General features: G+C 51.7%; 1 protein-coding gene across 3 annotated transcripts in view; it reads right to left on the bottom strand.

The window, feature by feature from the left end:
- The window catches only part of LOC149332080 (sulfotransferase 1B1-like), a 66914-nt gene that overhangs the window by 13683 nt on the left and 31495 nt on the right, over positions 1 to 21736 (bottom strand). The window contains exons 1-2 of one of the 3 annotated variants that reach the window (XM_089557029.1): positions 15708 to 18608; positions 8388 to 8432 (exon numbers count right to left, since the gene is read on the bottom strand). The gene's annotated coding sequence lies outside the window, so the exon portion shown is untranslated. Of the gene's footprint in view, positions 1 to 8387; positions 8433 to 15707; positions 18609 to 21736 lie in introns of those variants that run through there. The other 2 variants (XM_089557030.1, XM_089557031.1) reach the window with 2 other exon arrangements.

The raw sequence follows: 21736 nt of genomic DNA, 5'->3' as shown, positions 1-21736 counted from the left end.
GTTCGAGTTGTGGAGAGCCGTACCACCTGCGCCGTAAGGTGTGCCTCTATCAGCTCATCGATCGTGTTGTGCACACCCAGTCGCAAGAGCCGGTCCGTCGATGTCGCAAGAGGGAGTCCCAGGGCCTTCTTGTAGGCAGTTCTGATTATGATGTCGAGGTTTTTGATGTCACGCTTCTTAAGGCGGAGGTAGGGCGCTACGTAGACGACGCGGCTTACAACGAAAGCCTGCACCAGTCGCAGAGTATCGTCTTCTCGCATCCCCGATTTGCGCGTCGTTATCCTGGCGATCATCCTGGCGACTTGCTCGCTCACGAGCCGTAGTTTCTGGAGGGCAAGAAGGTTGTTGCCGTTGTTATTTATGTACAGACCCAGTATCTTCATGGTCTGAACTTCCTTGATGGGTGAGTTGTCTACGCGGATATTGATGGTGTCTTGATTCTTGCGTTGACGGAAGACTAGCAGTTCGGATTTTTCGGGTGAGCACGTTAGTCCACACGCCCGGGCATAATTTTGAACTGTTGTCGCCGCGGTTTGTAGTTTTTCTTCAATCATTCCCATACTTCCCGTGGTTGTCCAGATGGTTATATCATCAGCGTACAGGGCGTGGCGTATGCCCTGTACCTGATTGAGAAGAGGTGGGAGATTTAGGAGTGCAATGTTGAAGAGAAGTGGGGATAGTACTGCCCCTTGCGGAGTGCCTCTCGTGCCCATCTTCACTTGCGTTGTGTGTTTTGAGCCGGTGCTGATGTTGACGGTTCTGTCCGTAAGGAAATCGCAGATGTACGAGTAGGCTCGCTGTCCGCAGTTCATGCTGTGGAGGTTGTTGAGGATTGTGGAGTGTTTGACATTGTCAAACGCTCCCTTGAGGTCAAGTGTTAGAAGCGCTCGGTTACTGTTTGTGCGTGCGGGATCAATGACTTCACGTTTGATTTGCAGAAGCACATCATGGGTGGACAAGTGTGCCCGAAATCCAAACATCGTGTGTGGCAGTAGCTCATTGTCCTCAAGATAATTGGAGAGACGGGTGTGGACTGCCTTTTCCATGAGTTTGCCTGCACACGACGTGAGGGATATGGGGCGCAGGTTTTCAATGCTGATTTTCTTGCCGGGTTTGGGAATAAAGTGTACATTGGCTGTTTTCCATGCTTGTGGAATGGTGCCGGTACGCCAACATTCGTTTATGTAATCCGTGAGTTGCTGCAGAGCCTCCGTGCCGAGGTTGGCCAGAAGTCCGACAGTAATTTTGTCTTGTCCCGGGGCTGTGCCTCGGCGCATATCTGCTAGTGCTGCAATGATTTCCTCTGAAGTGAAATCTCTGTCTAGGTCTTCGTTCGGTTCCCCACGGTACTCCTTATTGTAGGGTTGTGGGTCTCGCGCGGTGCAGATATAGCGACGCGTGAGTTCATCCACGAGTTCATGATCCGTGCCTTGAAAGCTGTGTAGGGCTCGATGCAAATTTCTGTGTTGTTCACTCTTCGCTTTCGGAGGGTCAATTAGGCATCGCAGAAGGTTCCATGTAGCCTTGGTGTCTAGGCGGCCTTTGAGGGATTCGCACTTCGTTAGCCAATTAGTGCGAGCGAGGTCCCATGCGTATTGGTCTGCTTGAATAGTAAGCTTGGCTATTCGAAGTCTTAGTTTCCGATTGTGTCTTTGTTTTTTCCACCGTTTTATAAGACTACGTCTTGCTTCCCAAAGGTGTAGGAGGTGGTTGTCAACAGCTGGGTGGTCCTCCGTGGTGGCAAGAGACTTTGTGAGCTTTTCTTTAAGGTCGAGAATGGAAGCCGCCCAATCTTCGTAGCTGGTTATTTGTTCGGATGTGGTTAGTTTGGTGTCCTTTCTGAATGTCTCCCAGTCTGTAATTCTGGCTTGCCCTCGTGGTTTGCTGTGCTTGTTGCTTTCGAAGATGGTCTGCAGCACGTAGTGATCGCTGCCTAGGGTCTCTCCTGTATTGAGCCACTCATAGTTGCGGGCATTGCGGACGAGCGTGAGGTCGGGAGAAGTATCCCGCGTTACGCTGGTGCCGACTCGCGTCGGGTGCTGCGGGTCCGTGAGTAGGGTCAGGGCCATGTCAGCGATGGCGGATGCTAGTTTTCTGCCTTTCGTGTCTTCCCTGGGGTATCCCCATAGGGGGCTAGAAGCATTAAAGTCGCCAACTATAGCTAGGGGAGCTTTTTGGGCTTCTCTTAGGGCTTTAAGAAAGATCACGTCGAAGGCTACGCGGTGCTGTTTGGGGCGACTATATATATTGAGTATATAGGTGCCCTTGCTGTTTCTGTGCTGTGGCAGTATTTTTATGAAGGTATATTCAATGTCGCTGTCTAGATTAAGGTCTACAGTTATTGCCGTGCATGATTTGTGGACCAAGATGCATGTCGAGGGATTTGTTTGATGTGTTGAGTATCCTCTGATCTTAGCCTCCATATTCACTTCTTGCAGGGCTATTATTTGCGGCGTATCGGGATGACAGTCTATGTATTGCTGTAATGTTTCCCTCTTCCGTTTTAGTCCCCTGCAGTTCCACTGTAGGATAGTAAGTTTATGTCTACGTTGTGGAGCCATGCTGAACACTAGAAACTTGTGCCTCATCATGTGGTGCGCCCTCAGGTTGTAGATCTGGCTGAGTGCTTGGCAGACGACGAGTTCCCATTTTACCCTGCAGCTTTGTGCCTCTGTTGTGAGAACCATCTGATAATTCCTGAAGTTTGCGGTCAATTCTGATCTCCTGCGATTGCATCCTTATTAAAACTGGTTCGAGGTTTTCCATCATGGGTTTAATAACTGATTCGAACATACTTTTGATTGTCGTCTCGATCATAATTTGTAATTTATTTTCAATGAGGTCTTGAATTGTTTTTTCCAAGCGAGTGATGCGTTCCTGGGTTTGGGGGTGCTCTGTATATTGCTGCTTTAGTGCCTGCGATGGTGGTGACTGCGGAGTTGGTGCCTGGTGGGGTGCGTCTGGTGTAGTTGCTTGCCTTTCGGGGGTGCTAGCATCTAACTGGTGTGGAGACGGAGGGTGTAGCTCTGCCCTATCTTCTTCCATCGGACATGCCTGTTGCGTCGATGGAGGTAATGTGTTGTTTGGATTGACTGCGATGACTAACTGCTGTTTCAATGTGCTATTTTCTGATTTTAGTTGTTCAATCTCTGCTTTAAGTCGTTTGTAAGCCAACGCTTCGGGGGAGGAGGCAGCTACATCTGCCCAGCTCACCTTGCTGCCGTTGCGCTGCTCCTTGTTATGGGGTCCTGTTGTCTTCTCGGCTGGACGACTGCCGTTGTTGTGCGACACATTATCGGTAGTCCCAGGTCCATTGCTTGAAGAGCGTGAGCCGGGTGGTGCTGAGTTGTTGCTGGACTGGTCCTGGTGGGTCAGTCGGTCCCCGCTGCTCGATGGACCTCTGCTGCCGGACCGGTTCCGAAGCCTGGATCTTGACCGGTGGTTGAATTCTCCTGTCTTGGGCTTGGTTTTTTGTGATGTTCGGTACTTGTACTTGCACTGATTCGACCCCACGGGATGTGGACCTTCGCAGACCGTGCACTTGGGTTGGCAGTCGTGGGATTCTGGAACATCTTGCTGACCGCACTGCGGACATCTTGACTTCGAAGGGCAAGGGCAAACATCCGCCCGGTGTCCAAGTTTCCCGCACAGTGCGCAGGCTGGCGTTGTTTTCTTGTATAGGCGTACTGGAACCGCTTCACCGTAGTAGAAGACGTGAAACGGAACCTTTCTTCCTTCAAACGTGATGGCCGCCACGTTGGAGGAACCTAATTTTCTCACGCTCACCACTGGTGCGTCCGGGGAGCGAAGCGCGTTCGTGATGTCTTCGTTGGAAACCCTCGGGTCCACTTGTATTACTCCTTTGCAAGTGTCGTCGGAGGGGCGGAGGTAGGAGTACACTGCCTGTGCCTTGTCCCCAAGCTGAATTTCGTGAATTGCCAGGATCTTTCTGATTATTTGGGCGTCTCGCACCCCGACGACGATGATGTTCTGTTCCCATATGGGCCAAACGCTGAGCTCGGCTGAGCCCTTGTCGACGCCAGCAGCAATGTGCAAGGCGTTTCCGACCGCGTTGCTTCCCCTGAATTTGCTGAGATCCAGCGTTCCTTTAGGTTTGATTATGATCACTGCATCTTGCTTGTCCAGACGCGGCTGCGGAGGAGGCTTCCAACGCTTGACTTGCGTGCGGGGCGTCTGCTGCAGCGGTGTATCCCCTGCCGCGGTGACGCGTCCATCTGGCGTTCGACCTTTTTGCCGTGCCGAGTGGTTGTCACGGGCTGATGCGCGTTCCCACTCTTCTATCTTGCGTTGGATAATCGCCTCCGTAACCTTGTCGAAAACTGGGGTTTTCGCCTGCGGCATGGTGACAATCTGCATCCCCTCCGGGTCGTATCCCATCAGGGTCGTCATGGTTTGCGGCAGAATTTGCCCGCGGAGCCGCGGCGGGCAGCTGAGTCGTGGCCTAACTGTTAGGCTTAGCAACTCGCGCGATCCGCTTGGTCTTCAAATTCTCGAAGGATTTGAGAAAACGGTCCCACCTGAACAAGGGTGGGTGGTCTCCTCGTTGTTCTGGAAGTGTAGCCAGATGGTGTCGCAGCGCTTCGGCAAATGCTTCGGGAAAGGATCATAAAATTCGGCGGAGCCGACGTGAGACACGTCCGCTCTTCCCGACTGCTGAGGCGCGTCTCAAATGGCGCAGTAATTCTCTGCCATCTCGGTGGACACCCGAACCACACCGTAATGGAATCTGGATTTCAGTGCCCGGATGATGGCTCTCGGTCTCGGCGTGACGTCACCACACTGCCGACAACGGGGGCTAAAAGCATTTCATGCTTAAAAACACTTCGAGGCGGAACAGCACACATGAACATACTTGGGTTGCTGGCTCCGCTACTCTTTTACTCCTGGTTTTCTTGTACAACGAACGGAGAACGATCACCTTCACTTTAACGCTGGTCATACCTTGACATGTCAGGGATGGTCCAATGTCCGAATGAGCGCCCTCTTCCCAAGCCCTTTCACGAAGTACCACTCTTGCACTCTATTACGAACTTAGCCCGGATCCAAACACAGCCGTCAACGACCTCAGCTTCGAAGTTATCATCGTTGCACTTAAGAGCGTATCCAGCGGCGGGGTGAGCGTCGTGTGATAAGCGAGAGCCCCTGAAAGCAGTGGGCTGCCCGTCGTCTACCACGTTTTGCTTCAATCTTTTCAAGAAGCGAATGCTTCTCGTTCGACGGCAGCCTACTCTTCGACGCACCGTTGCATAGAATGAATCATGCTTCACCAGTGACGGCCGCCAGCATCACTTTTCTTATTCCCAACTGGTCAATGTATTCATCTCACAGCTGCCAGACTGGCAGTCCGTTTTTGATCTCATCTGCCGGAAGCATCTCTCTGCTGTGCTCGTCAGTGTTAAAGAGGAGTGAGAACGCCAGAAACTGATGCTTGGAGGTATTTTCCTCAAGCGTCTGACCTTAGCAGTTCAGCATTTGCGCATGCGCACGGGCCGACCAAACTAAGCCAGCGTGGTCACTGGCGGAAGTGCTTATAACTATACAACCACTCCATTACTGAGCTTGGATATAGTACCATTCTAATATCAACTCGGAGTGGAGGGGGATACTAGGAAACCAAAAGCTGTGCATGGTTTCCTTTGCCCTCGAGAGGCATGGCTGCGACAAGATGCACGTGAAGCTCTACACTGAAGTGCGCCGTGGGCATGATGTACGCGATCCCTCAATGTTGCTAGAATTCCTATGATGTCGGGCAAACAGGCCGCCAGCATTAACCAGCTATTGAGGGAGCATGTGTAAGCCTTCACAAATGATTGTGTGCCGAATAAGCAGCCGATTGATTGATTGTAAAACATTTAATTCGCCGGAAAGAGCTTGGCAAGAGGACGCGTTAAGTGGTCGAGAGTACGCAGCCCTCGACGACTTTGTCAGCCCACTCCACCGCCAAAACTTGCGTTCTGGGGTTAGAGCTAGCCAGCACGGTCTCCCACCGCTCGAGAGAAGGAGCAGTAACTAGATCACCCGGAGGTGGCTCTATTTTGCAGTCCCACAGGATGTGATCATAGGTGGCTCGTTGGCCACAGTGTTTACAATTTGGGTTGTAAAAATCTGGATAAATGTGCGCGAGGAGTTATGGGGTGCGTATCGATCTCGTTTGTAGAAAGCAGCCGAATGTGGTGGTTTCCGAAGCTTTTTGAACCTTGCGCCAGACCGATGATCCCGCATCACCACTTCACAGAGAAAAACTGCTCTTTTTATGCGAAGCATACTACTTTAGCTACCACTTCAGCCCTTCACCGTGGTTATGCGCCTCCAAATCACATGATACATGACGTCACACCACGTGACACGATGACGTCACGACAGTAGAGAAACGGGGGCCCGCCTGGCGCCGTCGCTGTGGTTGTGCGCCTCCAAATCACGTGATACATGACGTCACACCACGTGACACGGTGACGTCACGACAGTGGAGAAACGACGGGGGCCCACCTCGCGCCGTCGCTGTGGTTGTGCGCCTCCAAATTACGCGACACGATGATGCTTCGCATTCTCCAGGCTGAACCAAGTTAAGCCTCAGCCATTTTTTTTTTTTTTGCTCTCAACCGTGTTTTCGTCTGTTTTTAAGCGGGACGGCGTTAAGTACACATAGCTAGAGTGCAATTCCGTCACTGGCTTTTAAAATTCTGGAAAAGGTAAGCAAAATTTCGCCTTACAAACACACTCACACTGACTTACCCGCACGTTTGAATAAATTAGGAGTCACTTTGGCGACTAAAGTGGTGCAAGGCGAAAGCCTTAGTACAGCATTCTGTCACGAATGTGGTTGTGAATGATGATTCAAGTGCTGCCAGCGAATGACGCGTCCATTGGCTGTCTGCGTGTGTTACTGATGTCTGGTTAACATGCTAAGCTTCGCCTGTAAGAGTGGAACGCGACAGCGTCTTGCAACGCTGCCAGGGAGTCCACAGAACGCCATCGCCAATTCGGCTGTACGCCTTGCTGGACGGTAAATTTATTTTTTGAGGAAAGGAAATGTATCTATCTCGCATATCTGAGTGGACACCTGCACCTCGCCGTAAGGGAAAGGGGGAAGATGGGAGTGAACGAAGACGCCGTATTAGCTAGACGCGCCTTTGTTCATTCCAAACCATTCAGCTGGCATTACGGAGTGGCTAGCGTGCTCGTATCGCACTCCGGAGACCCTGGTTCGATTCCCCAACTCGACCAATTGCGTTCTCGGTTTTATTGATTTATGCGGTCTAACTAGAAAGGTTAATTAGGCTATTTCATATTTATGTTATTGTATTTCTATCCATCGTGTTCTGTCATTCACCTGTCAATTGTTGGAACTGTCTAGGATGTTCGACACAACGTATATGAAACGTCGAACTGTTGGGGAAGTGCGTGGTGGTGGAGCGGTCGCGGTTTCGTACTTATCTGTTTTTTTCAGCAGCGTCTTCTTCCGCGGACGCTGTTGTCGCTGCGGCGCGCGTCTTTCTTTTATTTTCCTCTTTCTTCTGACCTCTTCATTCTCCTCTATCTTAATTAGGCTAATTGATTAATTAAGCAATTAACTAAACTCAGTCCAACTTAGTTGGAGCATCACTGTACGATCCCTTTGATTGGTTGCATGGTTACTAGCCAAAGTACAATTGGCCCCATTTGAAATTCGCGCACTGTGACGTCACGAGCATTTCGACCAATTGAAAAGCGTGACATTTTCTGTCGACAACTCCTGCTTACAACGATGAGGCATTAAAGGCTTCCGCCTTAAAACAAAGGGGCAAAGGTTCTGCGATTCCAGCAGTCAACGTCCTTCCCCAAGCTGTCTGCTCTTAAACATCAGACGGTGCCATTCCCCTGAGGCGCCGGCGCGCTCACTTTTTCGCCGGCAGGCTATCCAGTTGAGGCTGGAATCGTAAAGATAACTGACAAAATTGCCAAATAGCAGTTTGCAGTTCGCACGAAGGGCAGCTAATTTAGTGACAGCGCCCGTTACTACACAGTCGTCTTTTTTTTTTCTATTTGCTCTCAGGCACATGAAGGTGAAAGAGGGCTCCCGGAAAACAGTATAGGGCGGAAACGCTGCAACACGCGTGTCGCAGCGTTGCCAAGGAATTTATGGAACGCCATAACCCGTTCAGCGCGACGCCTTGCCGGAAGGAAAGGAAACGACGCCTCTCTCTCATATCTCAGTGGACACCTGAACCGCGCCGTAAGGAAAGAAAAATGAAATGAAAATTGATTTTAAGGAAACGACGCCTGCCTCTCTCATATCTCGGTGAACACCCGAACCGCGCCGCAAGGGCCTTAAAGAAAATGAAATTAAAATTGGTTTTAAGGAAAGGAAAAACGTCTGTGTGTCATACCTCGGTCTACAAGCCCGTGGACTCCTGGACCAGTAGGGGACCAACCTGGAAGATTTTTTTTGGTGTAATAAAGTTGTTTCCATCCATCCATCCACCCGAAATCAATGGACACCACAGTACATGTCTAAAGCGAACTACTTATCAAACCTCTCCCCCAAAAAATTACGAGGAACTTTAGCGGCTAAAGTGGTGAAAGGCGAAAGCCTGAGTGCTGCATTCTGCTACGCGATTGTTCACTGCACATTTTGTTGGTGCATTAATTAACTGCCAATTAATAACGCTTAAGCTTCGCCTTTAGCAGTGGAACGCGACAGCGTGTTGTAGCGCTGCCACGGAGTCCAAGGAACGCCACCACACGTACGGCGCGATGCGTTGCCCTTTGAACGCAACGCTTTTTGAGGAAAGGAAATGGGGCTGTAATTCTCTGTCATCTCGGTGGACACCTGAGCCGCACCGTACAGGAAAGGAAGTGTGAGTGAAAGAAGAAAGAGGGGCCGTAATGAAGAAAATGAAAATTGTATTTGAGGAAAGGAAATTACGCAGTAACTCTCTCAAATATCTCAGTAGACACTAGTCGAAAATTGTATTTGAGGAAAGGAAGTTGCGCAGTAACTGCCTCACCTCACATATTTCGGTGGACACCCGTCAAAATTCGCGCGCGGTGACGTCACGACAATTTGGACCAATCTGAAACGCGGACAAATACGTCTTTCTGGTCGGTAAATTGGTTTTTGAGGAAAGGAAATGTATCTGTATCTCATACCTCCGTGGACAACTAAACCTCGCCGTAACGGGAAGGGAGGAAGATGGGAGTGAACGAAGACACCGTATTTACTAGACGCACCTTTGTTCATTCCAAACCATAGAGCTGGCATGGCGAAGTGGTAGCGTGCTCGACTCGCACTCCGGAGACTCTGGGTTCGATTCCCAAGGTCGGGCAATTTCCTACTCGCTTTTATTTATTTATCTGGTCTGACTAGAAATGTTAGACTAATTGGTTAAGTAAGCAACTCAGTTTAAACTTAATTGGATCACTACACGATCCCTTCAATTAGTTTGCATGGTCAGTACCAAAGTACAATTGGCCCCGTTTGAAATTGGCGCACTGTGACGTCAAGACCGTTTCGACCAATTGAAAAGCGTGACATTTCAGTCGACAACTCCTGCTTACAACGATGAGGCATTAAAGGCTTCCGCCTTAAAACATGCACCCCACCTACCACGAACCCCGACGCAGAGCTCGCTCTCGGGCGCTCCACAAACACTATGGCACGGAACCGTATGCCGTTTGGGTGTATGCCGCATGCACAGGGTGACGAAGCGCGGCTACGGCCGCTTATCTGTTTTATTGCGAAAGCAATACTGCTAGCGGTTTGTGCCTTCAGCGTGGCGCGGCGGTAGTTACCATTGACCTTTAGCTTGACCTCTGTTGTGACGTCACACCAGCTGCGAAAAACCAGGGCCCCAGCTCGCGCCGTCAGTGTGGAGCGGCGGTAGCTACCAACAGTGGTGAGACCCGCGCTCCTCCCACTAGAGGGCGCTACAGCCGGAGTGACGTCACACCAGCTGTTAAAAACCAGGGCCTCAGCTCGCGCCGTCAGTGTGGAGTGGCGGTAGCTACCAACGGCGGATCTGCCATACCGTGTACGATGCCGTCTACTGCGAAGCTTAAGGAGAAGGCGGCTCGCCAGTGTGAAACCAGGAAGAAACAACGAGCTACGGAGACAGAAGAACGTGAAGAACGACTTTCGAGACGACGTGCTCAATGTGCAGCTCGGCGACTACGTACAAACTCTGAAGAATATTCGGGTGTAACGAATGGCTAACTTTGATAACCCTTACTAAGAGCACCACCAAGACACACCACCAGCCAACCTAGGTGGATGGATGGAAAACTTTATTGAGCAAGTGAGTTTGGACCGTACAAGGTCTCAGGGCCACCGCACAGCCCTCACATTAGGTGGTGGTGGTGTAAAACATTTATTTCTACTATATACAGAGGTATTGCTTGGACCGTGCCTGAAGGGCCCGGCGCTCACAATCACTAGGAGGGATCCCTAGTCCGGGACCCCTGTGGCCTCCGCGGCGGCCCGGGCTCTTGTCACCAGGGCTCGTTGGTCCTGGAGAGTTGAGCAGCCGAGCAGGGCAGCCTCCCAGTCCTCTCGGGTGGGGTGGGGGTGGGGTGGGAAAGCAGGATTCGCCGGGCATGCCCACACCATGTGATACGTGTCCGCAAACACTTCCCCACAGTGTGGACACTCGCCCGAAAAGGCCGAATTGAAATGTTTGAGCACTGCCGGGCACAGTACCGTGTTGGTGTAGAGGCGAAGTAGCCAACGCTCCTCTGACTTATTGAGGCCTTTACAGGGGGGTGGGTATCGGCCGTGAGCGTTTTGATACAGGAGAGAGATCTCCCGAAAAGTAATAGCCGGATTAAAATCAGTAGCCGGATCAGGCGGCGAGAGAGGCGATGCCCGGTGGTTAAGCGCGCGGGCGGTAGTGTCCGCTACCTTATTTCCCTCTATCCCCGCATGTGCTGGGGCCCAGATGATGGTGCGCCGGGTTGGGAAATCCCCGTACTCACATCTGTGTAAAATTTGGAAAGCACGATCTGGAATTTGGCCCTGTTCAAAATTGCGGCAAGCTTCTCTTGAGTCGGTGATAATGACTCGGGACGCTGGATCCGCAGCTGCAAGTGCGATAGCAACTTCCTCCGCGAATGTAATGTTGGGGGCACGGAAGGTGAGGCCCTGAACTGGGTTGTTTTGGTGGACAACGGCAGCCGTGTACCAACCCCCATGGTGTGGACCTGCCGCGTCCGTGTAAAATACCCCTGGTCGAGCACCATACTGCTTGGAAATGGCCTCCGCTCGCGCGAGGCGGCGGCCATCATGGGCATCTTTTGTCATGTTATTGGGGAGGGGGCGAACCTTTAGTGCGAAGCGCCAGGCCTCGGGCATGGATACCCGCTTCTCCTCTTGGGTTGTGTAATTGATGTGGAGGCGGGTCAGTAGGCGGCTACCCGCACGTGTTTTGCTTAACCGCAAGTATTGATTGCTGAGATGAGCCTCGTGCAGCTCCCCAAAGGTGTTCGTCATCCCCAGGCCGAGGAGACGTTGGCTGGATGTTGCAATTGGGAGGTCGAGAGCTCTCTTATAGATTTTTCGGAGAATCACTTCGAAAGCGTTCTCATCGCATTTGCGCAGGTGGAGGTACGGTGCCGAATACAGGATTCGACTGGTTACGAATGCATTGGCCAGCCGCAGGGCGTCTTTGCATCGCAACCCCCCTCGTTTGTTTGATACCCGGCGGACCATACGGCCCACCTGATCCCCCACCTTGCGGAGTTTCTTCAGCGTGGTGTCAATCTTGCGGTTCTTCTGTATGTAGAGTCCCAATACTCTGATTTCATCGTGTTCAGGTATCGGGCCACTAAGCAGGGAGAGGGCAATTTTGGTTGTGCACCTTGGATTGGGACGTATATCACATTACGCGCATGTGTCCAGGCCACGTAGGGCCATGGCACTGGCACCCCGGTTCACACAGCGAAGTTGCGCGTCCGGGTCCTGCGACGCAAGGAGGGCCTCCCATTCCTCCCATGTACCGATGGCGGGCTGTCCCTGCGGGGGAGGATCGGCAGGGCAGCCGAAGAGGATGTGGTCCAGGGTGGCGTGCGGTTCTCCGCAGTGAGTGCACTCTGGGGAAACATGGCGGAAGTGGGATAGAAGCTGAGGGGTAGGAAGAGTTCGGGTCTGGAGTCGCCTCCAGAGGATTTGTTGGGAGTGGGATAGGCGGGGGTGGGGAGGGGGATAGAGTCGACGGGCAAGGCGTGCTTGTTGAGTTAGTTCTGAGAACGTGTGTGCCCGCTCCCTCGAGAAATCCCGGCTGGGGTCGCGAGCTCAATACGCCTATCGCGATTTAGGGTGCACATTCTCAATATCTGCCACGCAGGGGGATGGACGCGTCCGCGGGCGAAGTTAAGAATGGCTGTTTTTGAATCGCTTAGTATATAAGCCGCATTGGTTTGGGCAATGGCTATTGCTATAGCTGCTTCCTCTGCTTCTTCCGGGGTACAAGGTGGGTCTATGAAATGGGTAAATGGGGGGGCTGCTGGATGATAAGCCACAGCTACTGAACGGTCTGTACCACACGCGGCGTCCACCCAGCGCACATCCTCTAAAGTGCCATATGCTTTATAGAGAGCTTTGGCTCGCGCGACTCGGCGGGATTGATGGTATTCAGGGTGGACATTCTTAGGAAGGGGTTTCAGGATAAGCGCGGAGTGTATGGCGCGAGGGAGAGAGATGAAGTCTGTCGTGTGTGCCGGTATGCGAATTCCCAGAGAATCCAGTATATATCGTCCAGTTTCCGTGCCAGCCAGACGAAGGTACTGTGTGTAGCGATGTGCATCTATAAGTTCTTGTATAGTGTTGTGCATTCCTAATTTTAAGAGTCTGTCCGTGCTAGTGCTCTTTGGTAGGTTTAGCGCTGCTTTGGTAGCCATGCGGATAAGAGCATTGATTTTGTCTTTATCCGAACAGGAGAGGTTTAGATAAGGAGTGGCGTAAAGAATGCGGCTAAGCACAAACGCATGCAGCACCTTGAGATTATCTGATTCATCTAGACCGGCTCGTGAATGTGAAACCCTTCTAAGAAGATGGATGACGGAGTAGGTGGACTGTTTTAGTGCTTTCAGTGTAAGGTTGTTTTTCCCCGTGTCCTGTAAATGCAGGCCAAGAATGCGGAGGGTAGGTGTTTGCGGTATGGGAGTGTCATGCAGGTAGATAGTGATGGGGGAGGTAGGGACGCGCCGCGGGCGGATTATGAGGAGTGCTGACTTTGTGGGGGAGCATTCAAGCCCAATGTTTGCCGCGTGAGTAGCGATAGTTGTAGCGGCTTCCTGAAGGGTCGATTCTATGTCGCCATCCGAGCCGTATGTGGTCCAAACCGTTATATCATCCGCGTAAAGTGTGTGTCTTAAGTGCGGGATGCAGCTGAGAGCCTTGGCCAGGGGGATGAGGGTGAGGTTGAAGAGGAAGGGAGATAACACCGCCCCTTGCGGGGTACCAATGTTACCAAGCGTGAAGGGGGGGGGGGGGGGGGGGGGGGGGTCTGTATATCATCTATATGCAGTGAGGCTGTGCGACCGTTTAAGAAGGCCCGGATATAGTTGTAGGTCTTAGGCCCCAACTGCAGCTCTTGGATGCCCTGCAGGATGGCGCTGTGCGTAACTTTGTCGAATGCTTTGGTGAGGTCGACTGCCAGGATTGCTCTGGTGTGATGTAACATGTCATTGAGGATAGCGTGTGAAATCTGCAGTAGGGCGTCCTGTGCCGTGAGGTGGGATCGAAATCCTACCATAGTATGTGGATATAGTCCATGGGATTCCTTGTGTTGCGTGAGACGGGTGAGGATGACATGCTCAAACAGCTTGCCCAAGCACGAAGTCAGCGAAATGGGACGGAGGTTTTGGGCGTTAATGGGCTTGTTTGGTTTAGGAATGAAAATTATTTTCCCGTGCTTCCATTCAGCAGGTAGCGCCCCCATTTCCCAGCACTCATTGAAGTAGTCGGTGAGAAGGGAAATTGAACGGTCATCTAGACTTCTGAGCATGACATTTGTGATTTGGTCCTCCCCAGGGGTTGAGTTTCGGAGCTTGATAAGGGCTGCTCTGACTTCAACCTCCATAATGGGGGCGTCGAGGGAGGGTTGATCGGGGCCTACATAGTCGGGATATGATACAGCTTGGCCCACAGTGGTATAAGTTGATTGGAGTTGGCGTAACAGTGCTTGATGATTTTGACGATTTTTATGGGTAAGTCTTTTTCAGTGTGAGCCGAGTTTGCTTTTTAGCTTGAGTGGGGTCTATCATATGTCGCAAAAGATGCCAGGCCCTGGTGGATGAGAGATTACCTCGTAATCCGTCACATAATTGGTGCCAGTTAGATTTACTGAGTGCGGCACTGTGTTCTTCTATTTGTTTCTGTAGTTGCGCTAATTTTAGCTTAAGTTTCCGATTTTGCTTCTGGGTTTTCCAGCGTGTGAGGATACTGTTTTGAGCTTGGAGTAGGTGCGCTAAGCGACTGTCTGCAACGGGAGTCTCGGGGGTGGCGTCTAATGTTTGCGTGAATGCCTGGACATCCTGTTTCAGCTCTGTCATCCATGTGTGGAGGTTAAATGGGGATTCTAATGTTTTGGCCTCTCTGTGCTTCCGAAGATTATCCCAGCTGGTAATCCTGACACGGTAGTTTTTAGCTTTTTTGGCGAAATCAAGCTGTATAGTTATGATATAATGATCACTGCCCAGGGCCTCATTTGAGTTTGTCCACACCGGTGTGGGAAGGTTGCGACCAAAAGTAAGATCTGGGCTTGTGTCGGCAGTGACACTATTACCGATTCTTGTAGGTGTGCTCAGATCATTATATATGGACAGGCCGTGCATCTGAAGGGTGTTGCGCAATTCCGCTCCTCTCTTGTTAGTGCGTGTGTACCCCCAGTCTACATGTGCGCAGTTGAAATCCCCTAATATAATGAGGGGGTCCTTTTTTGCAGCGTTGGAGGCGGCTTTAATTAGGGAGATTAAATCTAAGACCGGTTGCCTCGGAAGGAGGTAACAGTTGAGGATGAAGAGGGGCTGAGATCTGTGAGTGGAGGGGATTAATTCTAGGAATGTGTGAGCTACCGACGAGGTTAGTACATGACAAGTGTATGGTACGAAATGTTGGAGATACGTGGTAACCCTGGGGTTTGGAGTGGTGTCGGAGGGTACCAGAGCGTATCCTGGCAGCGATAAATTTGCGCCAGCATTCTGAAGTGCTACTATATCAGGGGGTGTGGAGGAAGCAGAGAAGAGCTGCTGCAGGGGGTCTCGTTTGCGACGAAACCCCCTGCAGTTCCATTGTAGGATGCTTAATTGGAGATTATTGCCCGTCAACTGGGCCATGCTGGAGGGTGGGGGGGGGGGCGGAGGATGGGAGCAGCTATGGGGTTGCTAGCTGGGATATGTGAAGACATTCCAGCAATTATTTGTGGAATTTGTTGTAGAATAGCAGAGGTTACCTGACTGATAATAGTTTCTGTAAGCTTAGTGATGGCGGCTTCAATGTAATTTTGTGTCTGAGCCAGAATACTGGCTTCGAGCTGTTGGGCAAAGTTTTGTGATTTAGAATCCATGTCTGGAATGTCTTCTGGTCTGCGTTTCTTTTGTGGAGGGGGTGTGGAGGGTTGGGGAGTAGGTGAAGAGGTTCGGGGTGTTGGTGAAGGAGTGGGTGGAGAAACGGTAGGAGGGATGGAATTAATGGCTGCCCTAAGATGCCTTACCTCTTCCCGCAGGAGAGCTATCTCTTCCTCCCGCTGTGAGGTTTGGGGTGTACTGGTGGGCTTGGTCCAGGCTCGCTGGTGATCTTGATGAGGCACTAGCGGTGGAAAGTCCTTTGGCGTGGGCACTGGTTGCTTGGTTTTCGGCGCGGTCTGTCTACGAGGTGGAGGGGTCCTGGCTTTGCACGAGCCGGTACCGGTAAGGTGGGAACCACCACAAAGAATGCAGCCTGGCGTGCATGGGGTCTCTTGAGGGGTGTGCTTCTCGCCACACCGCGGGCAAAGTCCAGCCTTCAGGAGAGGGCACACGTCGTACCTGTGTCCAGGCTTCCTGCAGTTTGTGCAGGCATCGGGGCTTCCCTTGTATTTGGTGCAGCGGTGTACCACACACATATATTTAATTGTGTGAGGCACGGGACCTGAGGCAAAAGTTATTAAGATGGACGTTGTTTTACCCATGCGTCGGGCCGCTATAATGTTAGCGTCCGGGTTTCTGTACTGTAATACCCCTGCTACACGGGCGTTTCGAATGCCTTCCAACCGAACGTCATTCGACTCGAATGCCAAACGTGCGCTGCTACACGACGTTTTTGAACGGCATTCGGTTGGAATGACTTTCCAGTCGAAGGAGCTCCGCGGAGACATTCCAGATTTTGGAATGCCTTCGAAACGCGAACACAGCGCGAACCAACCAATAGCCGTCGCCGCCGCCGTCTCTTCGCCCCGCCCACCGCCGCGCGACTGCTTTCGGCTCCGTGGAGACTGTGGCTGTTCATTTCGATACCCGCTACTCGCTTTTTTCTGCTGTTTGTTTAGCAAATAGTTCGTGTTCCGTCTAGGTGAGTGCTTGCAGATAATAGTACACCAATGAACATTTACCGCGTGAGCATGAAATTTCCCCAGGAGTGCGCCGATGAGGACGACTGCAGTCATACTGCTGTTTACATTGGTTTACATCGCTTCGTATGAACAGCTTGTGCTCGTTTGCAAGACACAAAACGAAATATGCGCTTTAGTTCTATTAAATAATCTCTTCTCTTCTGTACCGGTTGTACGCGTGCTTGTTTACGCAGTGCGACAATCTGTGGGAAGCGCCGACACGATCGCTCGCCTGAGAAACACTTGACAGCCGGGTTGTTGACATCGGATGATCGGCGCTTCTCGCTAATTTTCCCGGCTTCCTCCAACATGCCCAGTACTTTATTTTAAGCTACTTTATCCAGAAGTATGTTTGGTGACCGTTCGCGTTAACTGAAATGGCCTAACTTGTTAGTTACAAGCTAGCGACGGCGACGACTGCTGCTGGCCGTAAAGCACTGCTCGGCAGCTCGTGTCACACCGCCGCTTCCCGTTCATCGTATGTGCGTCCTGCGATGTAAGCAATAGTTGATTTCATGTCCCTGTTGTCAAAACTACACTCGTTGACCATTTGCATTCGCTAAAACTTGTGAATTCATTCTTCACAACCACCGCAATCACCGATCCAACCCTGCGGATTCGCTAGGCCTAGTCGTCGCTGAAGGGAACGGAGTCGTCGTCGACTGAAATTAATTTGGCAAGTGGTTATCGCTATCGAGTGTCCAAGTGTGCACATGTGAAATATAGCCGTTCGTTTCGCTTATTTCCAATACGGATAATGTATAAGCGCGCATGTATTCGCACTGTCCCCTCATCAGCGTGTTTTCGCTCAGCCGCCGAACTCCCGAGGGCATATGAAGGCTGACCGTCCGCCGATCGGATTCGTCGGTGTGGTTTAGCCAAAAAACTTGTCCCACTACAATATTAAAGTGAACTGGATAGTTCACTATAATCACATGATGCTGTTCACCGTGATAGTGCCGTTGTTCGGACTAGTGTGACCGTCGTCGTCGTTGTACACTGAAAACGAGCCGAGAATTTCGAATGCGTTTGGAAAGTGCCGTGTAGCACCGCGGGAGTCCGTCGAGTTCGAATGCCATTCCAAGTCTCGAATGCCATTCGACTCAGATGTCATTCGAAAGTACCCGTGTAGCACAGGTATAAGTCAGTTAGGATTTGTTCTGTTGTCTCGTTCCAGTAGGCCCGGGAAATGACGCCTTTGACTGCCGCTGGAGGGGCCGCGATGTACGCGGCTACCGGGTATTGTAGTCCATCTAAGGTAATTTGCTGAATTTTCACCAATACCAGAGCTGTTGCCTCCGCCACCGTCGCCACTGTGAAGGTGTTGTTAGTTGGGTGGATTCTTATGTGCAACTCGCCAATCACTGAGCAGCTGAGCGTCGAGTGAAGTGCCTGCAGGATACTGGGAGCCGGGATCTTCTCCAGGGAGAGGCCGCCTCGCGGGCGAAAGACTACTCTGATGGTACCCGCCGGCAGTGCGGCGAGTTGCTTGCTTCTATGGAAGACGGCGCGCGTCATGCGTAGGAGCTGTGGCGTCTCCTTGAACGCGCTTCGGGTGTTCCCAGATGCAGCGTCCGGTGGCGCGCCGGCGTTGCTGGCGCTTGGTTTAGGTTGAACGGTGGCCGATACCGGGTGTTTTGGGGGCGAATTCGAATCCGTGGTCCGATTACGGTATGCATGGAGCACAGTTTTCCACTCACCAGGGTGGCAGTCCAATGGGTTCAAGGTCTCTCCATCCACGGGCTCCTCCATGGCTGTTGGGGAGTGAGGAACGCGGCGCGCCGGCGAGGCTCGCCTCGATGAGACGAGGCTTAGCGCAGCGGCGTGGCTGCCAGAGACATTTTCAACAGGTAGCTCACCGAGGTCATTGGGCACATCCAAAAGATGGTAGCGATTGGGGTCCGTGAACCTTCCAGGATCCGTTGAGGGCCTTGGTGGGTCCTAGAAAGGACTTAGCTGGGCACAGGAACCAGAAATTGGCGGAGCCGATAATAAACGCGTCCGCTCACTCGGGCCCCCTAGCGGCCAACCCCCAACCTAGGTGCAGCCAGGGGAAATTGCTTTCGCAATTACCGGGCTTAACCAAGCTAAGCCTCAGCCAATTTTTTTTTTTTTTCTCAGCTAGCGTCCGCTCCGGCGGACGCGGTTGTTGCTGCGACACGCGTCTTTTCTTTCCTTTTTCTCTTTCCTGTGATCTTTTAACTCTCCTCTATCTAAACGTGGCAGCGGTGGTGGCTCGGCTGGAGTCAGTTGGCAGGCCCGTGCAATTTCCTTTTTATTGCGAAAGCAATACTACTTGAACTTTCACGCCGTTGCCGTGCCGCGGCCGGTGACCACCATCGTGCCGCGGCGGTGACCACCATTGACCTTCATTTCACCTTGATTGCATTAGATTGGATTAGATTAGATTAGATTGGATTGGACTGGACTGGACTGGATTAGATTAGATTAGATTCCATTGGATTGTATAGGAGTGGATTGGAGTGGATTGGATTGGAGTCAGTTGAATTGAATTGGATTGAATTGAATTGCATTGGATTGGGTTTGATTTGATTGGATTGGATTAGAGTGGATTTTATTGGAATGGATTGGATTGCAAGGGATTGGATTGGATTGGTTTGTATTGGATTATATAACCGATGCATCACCACAAGTCTAACCACAAGCGCCACCACCAGCTACACTACCAGCTGTACCATGGCGTAAGTACGGATATTGCTTTCGCAATTACCGGGTTTAACCAAGCTAAGCCACACCGACTTTTTTTCATTCTTCTCAGTCGCAACAACAACAGCCGCATGCACAGGCGAGGACGCGGCTGTAGCCATCACAAACCCTTCCCTCCAACCGACTGCCACTCTTCACATATCTCCCGTTGCCACTTCGGAGGAGGCCGAAGAGGCCTCCATTGCCCTGGCCATCACACGCACGGCGGCCCGATTTATACCGATTCTAAAACTGACATACTAAATTTTGCTCGCGGGAGAGTTCACGTCCCTGCATTTCGCATACTGAGCTCCCTGGCCGCATACCTTCCCGCCACGTGGAGCTGATATGGGTGCCTTCCCACTCCGGGAATCCCAGAAACGAAGCCGCCAGCGCTTTAGCCCGAGGTTCTCTCAACCGGGCACCGGCGGCCTCCGACCTGGGGTTTTCGCGGGAGCGCATGCACTCATTCAGTCAAATGACGCAGGCCTGCAAAGCCGAGTGTCGACTCTACCCCCCACCCCAACCCTCCCTCGACAATTATCATCAGACACTTTGGAGGCGACTCCAAACACGCACCTTACCCTGCCCTTATATACGTTCGCGCTATCAGCAAGTCCACACAAACCCCTCCTGTACCCTCTGACACCACCCCAAAGCCACTCTCGACCATATTCTTTTCCTCTGCCCGGCGGATCCTCCCCCGCGGGGCCTGGAGCACCTTACCACTTTGGAGGCATGGGAGACCCTACTGCGGTCTGAAGACAAGGCCAAGCAAGCCACACCCCCCCCCCCCCCCCAGTTTAAAACTCCCCAGTTTTAAATAAAGTTTTCACCCCCATCATCTCTAAAGCACCCTTCAAAGACACCATATTCACTAGACGCGCCTTTGTTCATTCCAAACCATCGAGCTGGCGAGGCGGAGTGGTTAACGTGCTCGTCTCGCACTCCGGAGGCCCTGGTTAGATTCCCCAACTCGACCAAGTTCCTACTCGGTTTTATTTATTAATGCTTCTGGGATTTTTCGCTCACGGCCAACGCCACCGACGCCGACACCGGCTTATCTGCGACACGCTGCCCTTAACGTTGTCGCGTTAAAATCATTGCGCAGGGAAACAAACCTGCACGAAACGACAAATCGCTCCTTTGTCGGGATGCAGCCTTTATTCTGCCGCGGTTCGCATATCACCGTCCAAAGCCGTGTCGTCACCAGACCAGCGCGCACGCCTTGTTATCCTGATGACGTTTGTTTCAGCAGCGTGGGGCGGCCCAAAGTCTATTGCCACCTCGCCCTGCAAGCAGAGACGTAATTAGCATCGCAGCGGTTGGGGTCGGCACGTTCGTGCATTATCGTCTCTTTGGCCGGGTATCGGCGCGGATACGCGCGTTGAACACCTCTTATTAACTCCCATCCGGCTGCCACTTAAAAGGACTACGTGACGTGTTTTTTTGCATCCGGTGGCGTCAGCTGGAAGCTGGAGGGCCGCTCGGTTTCGGATTACCGCGTCAAAAAACGTTATAGAGATCACTACGGCGACCCGCAATGTTAGAATGCAAAAGAGTTGTTGCCCCTTTCACACTCGTCGCCTGTCTTTGCTTCACTTTAGACTGTTTGCCTCTTTTTTTTTTGCCCCTTTTTCGGTCTTTTCACTCTTTCCCTCTCTTTTTACTTCTTCGAATTTTGACGTCTACCGCTATTTTCACGTCCTCCCACTATATGCACACCCGGGGCTATTTTGACGTCTGAATGACCTTTTGACCTCTAATTAATAAACTCATTACTCCAGATCAATCAAACTTGGTTTACAACGACATTTTATCATCCTCTTTCACGTCCTTGCGTTTTTTCCCGCAATTCTGACGTCTAGTACTCTTCTCACGCCCTCGCACTATATCGTCGTCCGATACTATTTGGACGTTTAAGCGACATTTTTGGCTCTAATTAATTAAGCATTTGCTCCAAAGCAACCAAATTTTGACGTGCATCTTCCTCACATCATCCTCAATCGCACACAATCATTCTCTTTCGCTTAACAGGCCGCCATTGCCCTGGCCATCACCCGCACGGAAGCCCGATATATACTGTCAGATTCCTAAACTGCTGTGACGGCCCTAATGAGGGGTCACAATGCGCAACCCGGTGGGTTGCCGTCTGGGATTCGTGCAGAGGGTGGGAGTGAACGAGTCAACATCACAACTGACTGATAAGGAAAATATTTAATCGTCAGCTGTGGCTGCCTGAAGGGGGTCGGCGATCTGCTCACCCGGTGACGAGACGGGGCTTCTTGTGGAGTGGAGGGGCGGCATCAGCTCCACCACGGGACCATGGAAAGGCTCAGCAGCTCAGGGTCGATCTCGGCCACCCGGACGGAACTCTCTTGGCTCTCACTCTGCTCCTGTCCTCTTCGCTCCTCTTGCTTGCGGTTTTTGTTCCGTTCGTCTTCCCT

The sequence above is a fragment of the Amblyomma mixtum genome, chromosome 8, assembly GCF_055824585.1.
Source record: "Amblyomma mixtum isolate Tamu chromosome 8, ASM5582458v1, whole genome shotgun sequence".
Classification (NCBI taxonomy): Eukaryota; Metazoa; Arthropoda; class Arachnida; order Ixodida; family Ixodidae; genus Amblyomma; species Amblyomma mixtum.
The sequence above is the reverse complement of the archived record's forward strand: the minus strand, read 5'-3'. Positions and strand labels throughout refer to the sequence as shown.